We start from the raw sequence: 14,198 nt of genomic DNA, 5'->3' as shown, positions 1-14,198 counted from the left end.
ATTGATTCTTCACAGGCTCAGATCACATGTAGAGTCTGCACATATGGGCCAGGTGTGTGTGTGTGTGTGTGTGTGTGTGTGTGTGTGTGTGTGTGTGCGCGCGCGCGCATGCTGAAAATTGCCTATAGATTTCTGTCTGCCTTTCAAAATCCCACCTCAGTGCATTTGTTTATGAACTTCTCTAATGGGGTTTAGAGATACAGCTCAGGGGTACAGTCCTTGACTAGCATATATAGTGCCTGGAGTTCCCTCCCCAGTGCTTCAAGACTACAGAACAAACACAGAAATCTTTCTAATAACAGAAACATACAAAAAGGGGGAAATCATACAGAAAAACATACAGGAGATGTATACACGTCAGCCTAGGCATTACAATGCATTACTGAGCCAGCACAGGGGCCATGATATTTTGATCATTACCTGCTTCATTTTTACCCCCAGTCCCTGTTCCAGAGTTCTTCATTCCCCCTCCCCTTCAACTGAAAAGGAGCTCTATAGCCCCAGGCACCCCCTTCCCTGTGGCATCAATTCTCTACAGGATTTGACAATCCTCTCCCAATGAGACCAGTCAGGGCCTGATACCCAATGCTAGTAGCAATTCTAATAAGGGTCAGATAAGTCTTTATCATTCCTTAGAGATAAAAGAGAAAGGCCCTGGAAAAACCAACCACTAAAGAGGCCTACCTAGGGGTTTGAAAGTTGGCTCAGTGGTTAAGAGCACTGACTGCTCTTCTGAAAGTCCTGAGTTTAAATTCCAGTCACCACATGGTGGCTCACAACCATCTGTAATGAGATCTGATGCCCTCTTCTGGTGTGTCTGAAGACACCTAGAGTATACTAATATGTAGTAAATAAATCTTAAAAAAAAAAAAAAAAGAGGGTCTACCTATAAATGATTGAGCTTGGCTGCCATTGGTCAGCTCAGGGATGACATCACAATTTGCCTTCTTTGACCCAACAATGCCCACCAGCACTGAAAATGCTGGGCCCTGGCTGAGGCACACAGAGGGAAAATTTCACCATAAGTAGGGCACTTTCTAGATTGCTCCTGGGGTGAAGAGAGAGAAATCTCTACTATTCAAATCAGCAGGATCCAGCAACAGAATTCATACTTTTATAAATATGGGAAAAGAAGATCAACTAACATCCTAGGTGAATGTCTCTTCTTACATCCAGTTTATGCTGGATTTCAGAAAACAAACGAATGAGCAACAGCCAAACACGTACCGTGACTTTGCAGAACTTTCTAGAAAGTTTTCAGAAAAATAGAGATCGATCTCAAAAAAGGCAAAGTATGAAGCCCTAGCCAAGCTTCACAAAGATTGGTACAAGGATGAACTGAGAAATTACACAGGAACCAGAAGGAAGAGAAGGAGGGATGACATGGCACCTTGGAAGCCCCCATCCTCACTCCTGCTCTTCTCCCTGGATGACTTTGACCAACAGAAGAAAGAGAACCCAAACTGGACAGTGGTGGAGATGGCCAAGGCTGCCAGAAAGATGTGGTCCATGTCTGCTGATGTGGACACAATTCCCTGTGAAGAGAAGGCTGCACTTCTGCAGACAAAGTACCGTGAGGAGTGGGAAGCCTACCACCACCAAAGCTAGGGCAGAAATAGAAACTTCTTGGGATAGGGCCAGCACAGTTTGAAACAATAAGACATCATTCAACTAGCTTTTTGGGCCTGGTGTTTTGTATTTTCAGACTGCCCTTGGATGCTAAGCTATGGTAGTGAGTGGTTTGATTCAGGTCTAGCTTTGGGAGGCTGGTGTCAGAGAGAGAGAGAGAGAGAGAGAGAGAGAGAGAGAGAGAGAGAGAGAGAGAGAGAGAGAGAGAGAGAGAGCCTAAGACAGGGAAGAGAGAGAAAGAGAGAGAGAGAGAGAGAGAGCTCTAAGAGAGAGAGAGAGAGAGAGAGAGAGAGAGAGAGAGAGAGAGAGAGAGAGAGAGAGAGAGAGAGAGCCTAAGACAGGGACCCAGGACCCAATAGCCTTGGTTGACCTCAGTGGTCAAGGGCATGTGATAAGCTATTTGCATAAGGGGAGTCTGCTCCACAGCTGCTTTTGGACCAAGAAGTATAGTGATTGGCTCAGGGATTTCTTAATAAAAATCCCAGTTTTTGCTGTGGCTTGCCATCTCATGGGAATAGGGCCAAAGAGACTGAATTTTTCTTTTTGTGTAGGTAGCCATTTTGATTTTGATTACAATTCTGACTTTGGAATCACCTTGTTTGGGTTTGACATATCAGGTCCATGTGACAGGTTAGGGTCCATGTGGGGCCTCCAGTCTCTTGGGGTTTCTTTCAGAAAGGAAGAATTTTCTTCAGAAAGGTCAGAGTTTTGACTGTGGAATGGCAACTCTATCCCTTACTTGATGCCCTGTGTTTCTGCTGGAGGTGGGCTCAATGTCTTCCCTCTCTGCACTGTAGGGCATTTTATCTAAGGTGTCCCCCACCTTGAGTCCTAATAGCCTCTCATTTCCCAAGTCTCTGATACATTTTGGATGGTCTTCCCAACTTCCTCTCTTCCAAGGTTGCCTGTTTCCATGCTTTCTTCTGGCCCTTAGGGCTTCAGTTCTCCTCCCCCCACCACAAACCTAAAAACTGATCATGTTCTCCTCTCACCGACCCCCATTTCTTTTCCCTCCCATGTCCCTCCCTCTCTTACTCTTGTGGTTGATTTCTTCTTCTCCCTAAAGGAACTGAGTTGTCCTCACTTGTGCCCTTCAGCTTGTTGAATTTTTGAGTTCTGTGGAGTGTACTTCAGGTATACTGTACTTCTTGATTATGGCCTTTGCCTTACAGAAACTTTCCAGTTTCATGATGTCCCATTTACCCATTTTGATTTTAATTTGTGGGCCATTGGAGTTCTGTTTAGGAATTTTCCCCCTGTGCCAATGAGTTGAAGGCTCTTTCCCACTTCCACTGAACTTGAGCTTTGTGCATGGTGACAAATATGTGTCTATTTTCTTTCTTCTACATACAAACAGCCATTTATTGAAAATGCTTTCATTTTTACATTGTATATTTTTGGCTTGTTTGTCAAAGATCAAGTATGTGTAAGTATCTGCTTTTATTTTTGGGTCTTCAATTTTATTCCATTGATCAACCTGTCTGTCTCTTTACCAGTACCATGAAGTTTTGTAACTATTCTTCAGTAGAGTAGAGCTTGAGGTCAGGGATGCTGATTTCTGCAGCTGCTCTTTTATTAAGAATTGTTTTTGCTACTCAGGTGACAGCAAATGCTGGCAAGGATGTGGAGAAAGAGGAACACTCCTCCATTGTTGGTGGGATTGCAGACTGGTACAACCATTCTGGAAATCAGTCTGGAGGTTCCTCAGAAAATTGGACATTGAAGTGCCTGAGGATCCAGCTATACCTCTCTTGGGCATATACCCAAAGGATGCCCCAACATATAAAAAAGACACGTGCTCCACTATGTTCATCGCAGCCTTATTTATAATAGCCAGAAGCTGGAAAGAACCCAGATGCCCTTCAACAGAAGAATGGATACAGAAAATGTGGTACATCTACACAATGGAATATTACTCAGCTATCAAAAACAATGACTTTATAAAATTCGTAGGCAAATGGTTGGAACTGGAAAATATCATCCTGAGTGAGGTAACCCAATCACAGAAAAACACACATGGTATGCACTCATTGATAAGTGGCTATTAGCCCAAATACTTGAATTACCCTAGATGCCTAGAACACATGAAACTTAAGACGGATGATCAAAATGTGAATGCTTCACTCCTTCTTTAAAAGGGGAACAAGAATACACTTGGCAGGGAATAGAGAGGCAAAGATTAAAACAGAGACAGAAGGAACACCCATTCAGAGCCTGCCCCACATGTGGCCCATACATATACAGCCACCCAATTAGACAAGATGGATGAAGCAAAGAAGTGCAGGCCGACAGGAGCCGGATGTAGATCTCTCCTGAGAGACACAGCTAGAATACAGCAAATACAGAGGTGAATGCCAGCAGCAAACCACTGAACTGAGAACAGGACCCCCGTTGAAGGAATCAGAGAAAGAACTGGAAGAGCTTGAAGGGGCTCGAGACCCCATATGTACAACAATGCCAAGCAACCAGAGATTCCAGGGACTAAGCCACTACCTAAAGACTATACATGGACTGACCCTGGACTCTGACCTCATAGGTAGCATTGAATATCCTAGTAAGAGCACCAGTGGAAGGGGAAGCCCTGGGTCCTGCTAAGACTGAAGCCCCAGTGAACGTGCTTGTTGGGGGGAGGGCGGCAATGGGGGGAGGATGGGGAGGGGAACACCCATAAAGAAGGGGAGGGGGAGGGGTTACGGGGATGTTGGCCCGTAAACCGGGAAAGGAATAACACTCGAAATGTAAATAAATACTCAAGTTAATAAAAAAAAAAAAGAATTGCTTTTGCTATTCTGGATGTTTTCGTCTTACCAGATGAATTTGAGAATTGCTCTTTCCATGTTTTTGTAGAATTGTGTTGGGATTTTGATGGGAATTGCATTGAATCTGTAGATTTCATTTGATAGGATGGCCATTTTTACTATGTTAATTCTGCCAATCCATAAGCCTGGAAGATATCTCCATTTTCTGAGATAGTCTTCATTTTCTTTCTAGAGAGATTTGAAGATCTTTCATTTGCTTGGTTAGAGTTACCCCCAAGCTATTTTATAATATTTATGGCTATTGTGAAGGGAGTTGTTTCCCTAATTTCTTTCTCAGCCTATAAAGGAAGGCTACTGCTTTCTTTGAGTTAATTTTATATCTGACAAGATTGGTTCAGTATGTGAAAATCCATTAATGTAATCCACCATATAAACAAACTCAAAGAAAAAAATCACATGATCATCTCCTTATATGAAGAGAAAGCATTTGACAAAATACAACTACCCTTCATGTTAACAGTATTGGAGAGATCAGGAATTCAAGGCCTATGTCTAAACGTAATAAAAGCAATTTACTGCAAACCAAGAGCCAATATCAAATTAAAGGGAGAAATACTTGAAGCAATCCCACCAAAGTTGGGCACAAGACAAGAATGCTCACTCTCCCCATATCTATTCAGTATAGTACTCAATATGCTAACCAGAAAAATAAAACAACCAAAATAGATCAAGGGGACACAAATTAGCCAAGAAGAATTTATAGTATCACTATTTGCATATGATATTACAGTATACATGAGTGACCCTAAAACTTCTACCAGAGAACTTCTCTAGCTTATAAACAACTTAATCAAACTGGCCAGATATAAATCAGCTTAATTCTTATCTACAGTCTAAATAGATGTCTTTATATCCTCCAGCAATATAGTATTCACCTCTCATCAAGGAAACTTCAATTCTGCAACAAATGGAGACAGTTATTAAAAGGTGCAACCAATCAAAATGTAGAGTACTATACCCAATGGATTTATCTACAAAATGCTCCCAAAATTATGGCTTAGAAATATTGCAGAAGGAGTGGAATAATTATAAAAGATAGAGGGGAATGTAGTTGCTCTGACTGTGTCTTCTAGTAATTTCAGAAGCTATGAATACAAAATATCACCAGCACAATTGTCTAAACATGAGCTCAACAGGGACAAAAACAGTCATATCACAGTGGATGGAGGAAGACCACGAGGTCTCAACTCTACACAAAGAACTAAAGGCAGCTGAAAAACCTGGGAGCAGGAAAGATGGTCTTTCTTAGGAAAGATCACGCCAATTAGTTATACAATATCATCTGTTCTTCCCTGAAAACAAAATAACAATAACATGCATGCTGAAGAGGGTAATTTAGGAATATATATTCATATATAGATATATTCATATAATAACAATTATTGAATAAATTTGACCATGAATTTGAGAGCATGGAGAGATGTATGGGAGGGCTTGGAGGGAAGAACAGAAAGGGAGAACTGATATAATTATATAATAATCTCAAAAATAAAAGAAAAATTAGAAGATAATAGCAAAATTGCAAAAAAATACAATCAATGAAAATAATAAAATCTTTTGGGTCTTCTTAATTCTTCACATATGAATGATCAATAACCAATATCTGTCTAAAATTGGTGATCTGTAATCTATCTCATTCTACTTTAAAGTTAGAGACACAAAGATAAACTTGTGATATTTGATATTATTGGCTTTTACAATGTTCTTTTCTCATCCAGCAACATCCTAAGTCAGCAACCACCTTAGACTCCAGGTATAGCATTATCTCATAGAGAGATCACCCCATTGTGATCTCATTCTAATGCTGGGAAAATCACTTCATAGAACCCAGCTTGTTAGCATTCATGAAAGCACCTTGCAGTATCTGAACTGAGATCATAATCCACCACAGCAATTTTGACCAAGACTATGGATAGTGTTAAAATTCTGCTCTAGTTCTAATTCTAGTGAAATCTAAAATCCAGACTTGAAATCATTTGAACTCTTTATCTAAACTCTCCAAAATTATTAATACAAACTTTGTTCCCTGCCCTTCACTACTGATTATCTTGTATTGATGCAGGTGTCCCAGTCTAGTCTGTGCACACTCCTGTACCTAAATCTTCTCCTAACAATCCCAGAGAATGATGAAAGTTTTTTAGTATTATGTACTTGCAGTGTCAACGATTGAATGTAGGGATTTATATGTCCTAGGTAAGCACTCTGAAAAACAGATATATTCCAAACCACTGTTATTTTAAGATGACAGAATTTATTTACACTCATGCAATCCTTATGCCTTTTTTTAATGTTAGGGATCAAACTTGGGGTCTTGTGTATGGTAGGTAAGACCTTGGCCACTAAGCTATGTCCCCACCTCTATATTTATAATATTGAACATGATGTTTTGAAAAATATTTCCAAAGTGGAATGGCCACATTCAATTGACATTTTATTAACTTATGCACCTAATATTTGTATATGTGACAAAAATACTTAATAAATGCCAGCAATGTTCAAGTGTACAGACTTTTTATTAAACTAGAGTTACATGATGTAGACTGGATCTATTAAGCTTATTCTAAATGAAAATGTGTATGTTTGACCAATCATTCCCATCTATTCCCTCTACTCTCTAATAAACACCATTCTACATTTCTTCTTTCTATCATATTAATAATTTAAATAATGTGTGTGTGTGTGTGTGGGGGGTGTTTCTGTGTGCCTGTCGAGGCTACAAGATGGTACCAAATACTTTGGAATTGGAGTTGCAGGCAATTCTAAGCCACCTGACATAGGTGTTATGAGCTACCTGCCGAAAAATGTCCTTAGCCATAAAATTAACTTTTACTAAAATTCCAGGAAGAGTGAGATTAATCAGGATGTCCTTTTATATGACTGGATTAGTTTTATTATCATGATATCCTTCAGGTTCATCTACTTTTTCACGGATGACAGAATTCCCTACTATTTTAATGACTGAATATGATTATCTTCATTATACGCACCTGTATACTGTGCACTCTGATTTATTTCTTAGCCATCACAAATAATGATACAATGAACACAGGATCACAGATATTTCTTTGATATAATTAGTTTAATTTTCTTGTGTAATAGAGAAAAGAGTTCACTTATGTTGCTAATTGTTAAAGTCAATGACACAAGATATAGAGCAACAGAAGAAAAAACTAATGGAGTGGCCAAGCTTTGCTCAGAATGTTTATCAACTTTAGAAAGACAGAGATAGGATGTGAATAAGTTCAAAGAGCGGAAATAAGTTCAAAGAGAGGAAAGAATATTCACATATTTTTCAGAATTGCCATAAATACAGGGTTTTTATGTCATGGGTTTTTACTCCTTTAATGTAATGATGTTGTCTACAGAACAAAGAATAAGACCCTAAAGGAAAAAGACACACTATGAAGACATGCCTTCCTATCTTGTTATGGTCACCCAACTGCCCATCAAACAGCCTAAGTAAGGAGTCTGTGTTTACAGTAAAAACAGTGTTGAACTCTCTGAAAAGCACCATAGGTACCTGAAATTATACCCCACACAGCAAAAGCTTCTCTATGAAACAAAGCTAGTCAGAGACTAATCATATATTTCCAACCCACATGCGTCAGAAATGAAAAGCAAAAGAAACTACAGGCTTTATTTATGATTTCCCTTAGTCACTAGTCATGGGGCTGCTGAAAAATATGTCTATTTTTGAGTATTGAGGAACCTCCAAGCACTTTTCCTTGAGAACTGTACAAAAATGACATTCCTCCCAACAATAGTCAAGGTCACAGTCTAGAGGCCTTCCTAGTACCACCTCCTTTATTCATTAACTGGGTGCTTTTGAAACACGCCAAGTCTGTTTCCAGTCCCTATGTCAGCAGAGATAAGCTCCTTCTGAAATAATAACACCAAAAGTTTATCTGGTTCACGAGAGAGTAAAGTAGTCCACCCAAGTAAGTTTCTTTGGTATATTTTGAGTTCCTTTCTCACAGGACATTCAGAACTCTGCAGATAAGAAAATAGCTTTTGAAAAGCTGTGCTTTTGTAAGAGGAAATGATTAGTAAGTCGAAAACCAAATGCTGACAGAGGCATTTCTATCAGATCATACCCCAACTTTTCTACTTAGGGCAATAATTACCTAGGAAGAAAAGGCCAGGACATAAATGACAACAAATGACTGGAATAAGGAGACTACATATGTAACATTTTTTCCTTCAAACGTCTTCTCTAAACCTCTCATAGACAGCACTTACTATTTCCTTTCATGGAAAAGGCCAAGCCACTCTCCTATCTAAGTACTCTTGAATTCAAATTCTCCAAATGCTTTAAGCATACAATAAATGTAGTGTAGCTTTCCTGTTGTCTATTGTCAGTTTATTTTATAGACTAAACGTTTCGAATCTTCTTCTTCGAGGAAACATGCATTTTAAGTTTCCCTGGATAAAACAAATGTACATCCCCAAGAAAGTTTTATTTCATATAATGTCACATTGTATCACATGCCTTTAATCCCATGATGTGTAATTAAACATCAGCTGAAAATTATACATAGAAATTCATGTTTCTGCAGACTCATATGACCTGAAAGCTACACATATTTACTATATTGGAACATACGAGGAGAATAGTGATAATGGTATCAAAGTATGTGTACAGGAGCTAGAACTGTTCTAGAATGTTTTGGAAGTGAAATACATCACACTAGTTTAGTGTGTGTGTATGAGAGAGAGAGAGAGAGAGAGAGAGAGAGAGAGAGAGAGAGAGAGAGAGAGAGAGAGAGGGGAGAGAGAGGGGAGAGGAGAGAGAATGAGAGAATGAATAAAACAAGATATCTGTTCTTACCAAATTCAACATATCAGTGAAAAGATTCTGTATTTACATTCAGATCAAGAGAACATTCAAAACTTTGAGGAAGAAAGTAGTTATAAGGGAGCATAAAATCAAATTTGAGACTTAATATCAATTAAAGATCTTGATTATCAGGGATCAGTTTAAGGAAATAAAAGAGGATTAAAATTGAAATTGCAAGGCAGACATGACAATCATTGAGACTGTGACAGAAAACTCATGACTCAAGGCCAGCTCAGATATGTAGTGAGATACTTTCAACAAAAATAAACAGAAAGTCATGCTTACATTTTAAATCACAGTAAAGAGGCATTTGCATTTCAGTTGCTTGAATGTACTCTGGGTAAAGGAAAGAGTACAGGACTGAGTGGTAGTACATGCTACTACAAGGGAAAAGGCAGAGATGAGGAAAAGCACCAACACAAGTACCTGCTTCCCTGGAGCTATTCATCTTTGAAAAAGTCTCATTCAAGATGTCTTTAAACTTAATGGCCGCTATGCCTGAAATGACATTCTTTCCCAACTCATCCTGGCTCATTTAAATAATATATTAATTAAACACAGATCATGTAAACTAAACTGCGTTACAGTGTCCTAAAGTAATATTAGCCCTTCTTTTTCATGACTGATTGATTGATTTATGTCCTGATTGTTGCTCCTGGTCCCCCTTCCTCAAAGTCCCTCCCCCATCCTTTCTCCCCTTCTCCTCTTCAAAGGCTAACCCCTCCACCCCATCTCTCTCCACTTTGGCGCACAAAGTCTCTGAAGCAAAATGCTCATCCTTTCCCACTGAGGACAGACAAAGGAGCACTGGTGGGGAATGAATACTACAGTCAGGTTATAGATTTAGAGAGGTCTTCTGCTCCAGTTGTTGGGAGACCCACATGGCGACTACTACACATGTAACTGGGCCTTGATCCAGCTGGTGCTTTGGACTGGAGAGATCTTTGAGATCTCCAAGGGTCCAGGTTAGCTGACACTCGTGGTCTTCCTGTAGATTTCCTATCCCTTTGAGGGCCTTCAATCCTTCCCCTATTTCTTCTATAAGAGTCTGTGACCTCTGTTCAGTGTTTGGCTGTGGGTATTGTCATATGTTTCCATCATCGTCTGGGTAGAGACTCAAGAGGTCAGTTATATTCAGGTATTATCTGCAAGCAGAACAAAGTATTATTAAGAATATCAAGGGTTGGAGCTTGTCCATTTTTGTCCCTGCATTTCTTTGAGACAGGAAGAATTTTGGGTCAAAGTTTTGTTGGTGGCTTAATGCCTTTACCTCTCCACTCAGGGTCCTGCCTGGCTACTGGAGGTGGCCTCTTCTCCACTGTTAGGTCTCTTGGATATGGTCACCTACATTTACTCTTAGGAGCCTCCCATGTCTCTCAAATTTCTAGAGGTTCCCCTTACTCCCACCCTCACAGCACAGGTAGATTTTCATTCATTCTCCTGGCTCTCTGGGCCTCTGTTGGGGCTCTGTCCACACATGATCCTGCCTACCTCCAATTTGCCTTCCTCCGGCCTGCTCCCTTCTTCCACCCAGTTCTTTTCCTCACTCTGCCTCCTATGATTATTTTGTTCGGCTTTCTAAGTGTGTTTCCAGCATCCATGCTTCGGTTTTCTTTCTTGATTATCTTCTTTGAGTCTTTAGGGTATATGATAGACACCCTATAGTTTATTACAAATATGCCCTTATCACTGAGTACAAACAATGCATGTGCTTTTAGATCTGGGTTACCTCACTCAGGATGGTATTTTCTAGTTTCATCTCTTTTCCTGCAAAATTCATAATGTCCTTGTTTTTGATGGCCAAAGAGTATTTCATTATGTAAATGAACCACATTTTCAGAGTCCATTTATTGGGTGAGAGATATCTTTGTTGTTTTCTATCTTTGGCTACGACAAATAAAGCTGCTAGGAACACAGTTGAGCAAGTGCCCTTGGTATATGCCCAAGCACAGTATAACTGGGTCTTCAGATACAACTATTTCCATTTTTTTAAGAAACTGCCAGATTTGATTTCCAGAGTGGTTGTACAAGTTTTCAATTCCACCAGTAATGGAGGAGTGTTCTTCTTTCTCCGCATCCTAACCAGCGTGTGCTGTCACTTAAGTTTTTGATCTTAGCCTTTCTGATGGATGTAAGTTGGAATCTTAGGGACATTTTCATTTGCATTTTCACAATATCTAAGGTTGAACATTTGTTTGAATGCTTCCCAGCTATAAGATACTTCTCTGTTGACAATTCTCTGTTCAGCTCTATTTAGCCCATTTTTTGATTGGATTATTTGTTTTGTTGGAGTCTAGCTTCTTGAGTTCTTTACATATTTCGGACATCAGCCCTGTGTTGATTGTAGGATTAGTGCAGATCTTTTCCCAGTATGTAGACTGCTCTTTTCTCCTATTCACTGTGTCTTTTCCCTTGCAGAAGCTTTGCAGTTTCATGAGGTCCCATTTATCAGTTATCTTAGAGCCTGAGCCATTGGTGTTCTGTCCAGGAAATTGTCTCCTCTATGAATGCCTTTAAGGATATTTCCCATTTTCTCTTCTGTGAGATTTAGTGTATCTAGTTTTATGTTAAGGTCTTTGATCCACTTGGACATGAATTTTGTGAAGGGTAATAAAGATGGATCTATTTTCATTCTTCTCCATGTAGACAGTTATACCAGCACCATTTGTTGAAGATGCTTTCAATTTTTCATTGTATGTTTTTGGCTTCTTTATCAAAAGTCAAGTTTCCATAGGTCTGTTTATTTCTGAGTCTTCGATTTGATTCCATTGATCAATGTGACTGTTTAAACACTATCGTTCTACAGTAGAGCTTGAGGTTAGTGATAGTGATTTTTCCAGCCACGACCAAAAACATTTTTTTGAAAAGTCCAAGAATATCTTCGAAAGACCACAACCATTGACAAAATCAGGTGATTGTGAATACATATGTATACTTTACTTGCCATTCTCAAGAACTTCTGGTTTATACTTGTCCCACAAGGCAACACTAATGATGGTACAGAACTGTTTTAGAAAGGAAATGTCACTGTTATTGTGTTTCTTTCATGTGCATTAGCAGCAGACTCTCATTGAGTCAAGAAAACTGGAGAAGCTCAAGAAAGTATGTGGGAAGGTGAACATCAGAAGTGTGGAAAGGAAGCTGATCTTACCTCTGTGAGTTATGTTAGATTCCATATAGCAAGGGGAATAGAATAAAAGTCAAGGAATCTTTTCATCATGCAAGCTTCCATATTATTTTTATGTTAACTTACTCAGCGAGTAAGAAAATAGATTATAAGGCAGTTGTAGTGATGAGAAAAATGATATATCAAAAATGACTATGGCCTAATTCCTGGAAATGTATGCATTTTTTTTAAAGAAATGACGGATAGAAGGATGTTATGCTGGAGAAATGATCCTGTCTCATTTTTTTCCATTCAATGCCATCACAAAATTTCTTAATAAAGGGCAAAGTATACAGGAGAAGAATGATATGATACGGATGCTCTTGATCTATTCTTGCTACACTGGGAGCAAGGGATGCCATGTGTTGTGGTATGATATAAACTTAAAAGCAGAAACTGTCAAAGACAAAAATCCACTATGAAGATCATGTAGCATAGGAACCCTAGTCCACCATATACAAAAAAACGACACTGTGGGTGATGTGTGCAGGTATGATTGTTGTTCATGAGGGGTCTTGAGCCCCTTCAAGCTCTTCCAGTCCTTTCTCTGATTCCTTCAACGGGGGTCCTATTCTCAGTTCAGTGGTTTGCTGCTGGCATTCACCTCTGTGTTTGCTGTATTCTGGCTGTGTCTCTCAGGAGCGATCTACATCCGGTTCCTGTCAGCCTGCACTTCTTTGCCTCATCCATGTTGTTTAATTGGGTGGCTGTATACTTATGGGCCACATGTGGGGCAGGCTCTGAATGGCTGTTCCTTCTGCCTCTGTTTTAATCTTTGCCTCCCTATTCCCTGCCAAGGGTATCCTTTTAAAGAAGAAGTGAAGCATTCACATTTTGATCATCCGTCTTGAGTTTCATGTGTTCTGTGCATCTGGGGTAATTCAAGCATTTGGGCTAATAGCCCTTATCAATGAGTACATACCATATGTGTTTTTCTGTGTTTTTACCTCCTCAAGATGATATTTTCCAGTTCCAACCATTTGCCTATGAATTGCATAAAGTCATTGTTTTTGATAGCTGAGTAATATTCCATTGTGTAGATGTACCACATTTTCTGTATCCATTCCTCTGTTGAAGGGCATCTGGATCCGTTCCAGCTTCTGGCTATTATAAATAAGGCTGCGATGAACATAGTGGAGCACGTGTCTTTTTTATATGTTGGGGTATCTTTTGGGTATATGCCCAAGAGAGGTATAGCTGGGTCCTCAGGTAGTTCAATGTCCAATAATCTGAGGAACCTCCAGACTGATTTCCAGAATGGTTGTACCAGTCTGCAATCCCACCAACAATGGAGGAGTGTTCCTCTTTCTCCACATCCTCGCCACCATTTGCTGTCACCTGAGTTTTTGAACTTAGCCATTCTCACTGGTGTGAGGTGATATCTCAGGGTTGTTTTGATCTGCATTTCCCTTATGACTAAAGATGTTGAATATTTCTTTAGATGTTTCTCAGCCATTTGGCATTCCTCAGCTGTGAATTCTTTGTTTAGCTCTGAACCCCATTTTTAATAGGGTTATTTGTCTCCCTGCGGTCTAACATCTTGAGTTCTTTGTATATTTTGGATATAAGGCCTCTATCTGTTGTAGGATTAGTAAAGATCTTTTCCCAATCTGTTGGTTGCCATTTTGTCCTAACAACAGTGTCCTTTTCCTCACAGAAGCTTTGCAGTTTTATGAGATCCCATTTGGCGATTCTTGATCTTAGAGCATAAGCCATTGGTATTTTGTTCAGAAAATTTTCTCCAGTG

The 14,198-nt window shown here is 39.5% G+C and overlaps 1 pseudogene; it reads left to right on the top strand.

The window, feature by feature from the left end:
• The first annotated feature begins 1,122 nt into the window (after nucleotides 1-1,122).
• LOC116888262 lies at nucleotides 1,123-1,659 on the top strand (annotated as a pseudogene).
• Nucleotides 1,660-14,198: the final 12,539 nt, after the last annotated feature.

Source organism: Rattus rattus, chromosome X (assembly GCF_011064425.1).
Source record: "Rattus rattus isolate New Zealand chromosome X, Rrattus_CSIRO_v1, whole genome shotgun sequence".
Taxonomy (NCBI): domain Eukaryota; kingdom Metazoa; phylum Chordata; class Mammalia; order Rodentia; family Muridae; genus Rattus; species Rattus rattus.
Note: the sequence above shows the minus strand (reverse complement) of the source record. Positions and strands in the feature narration are given on the sequence as shown.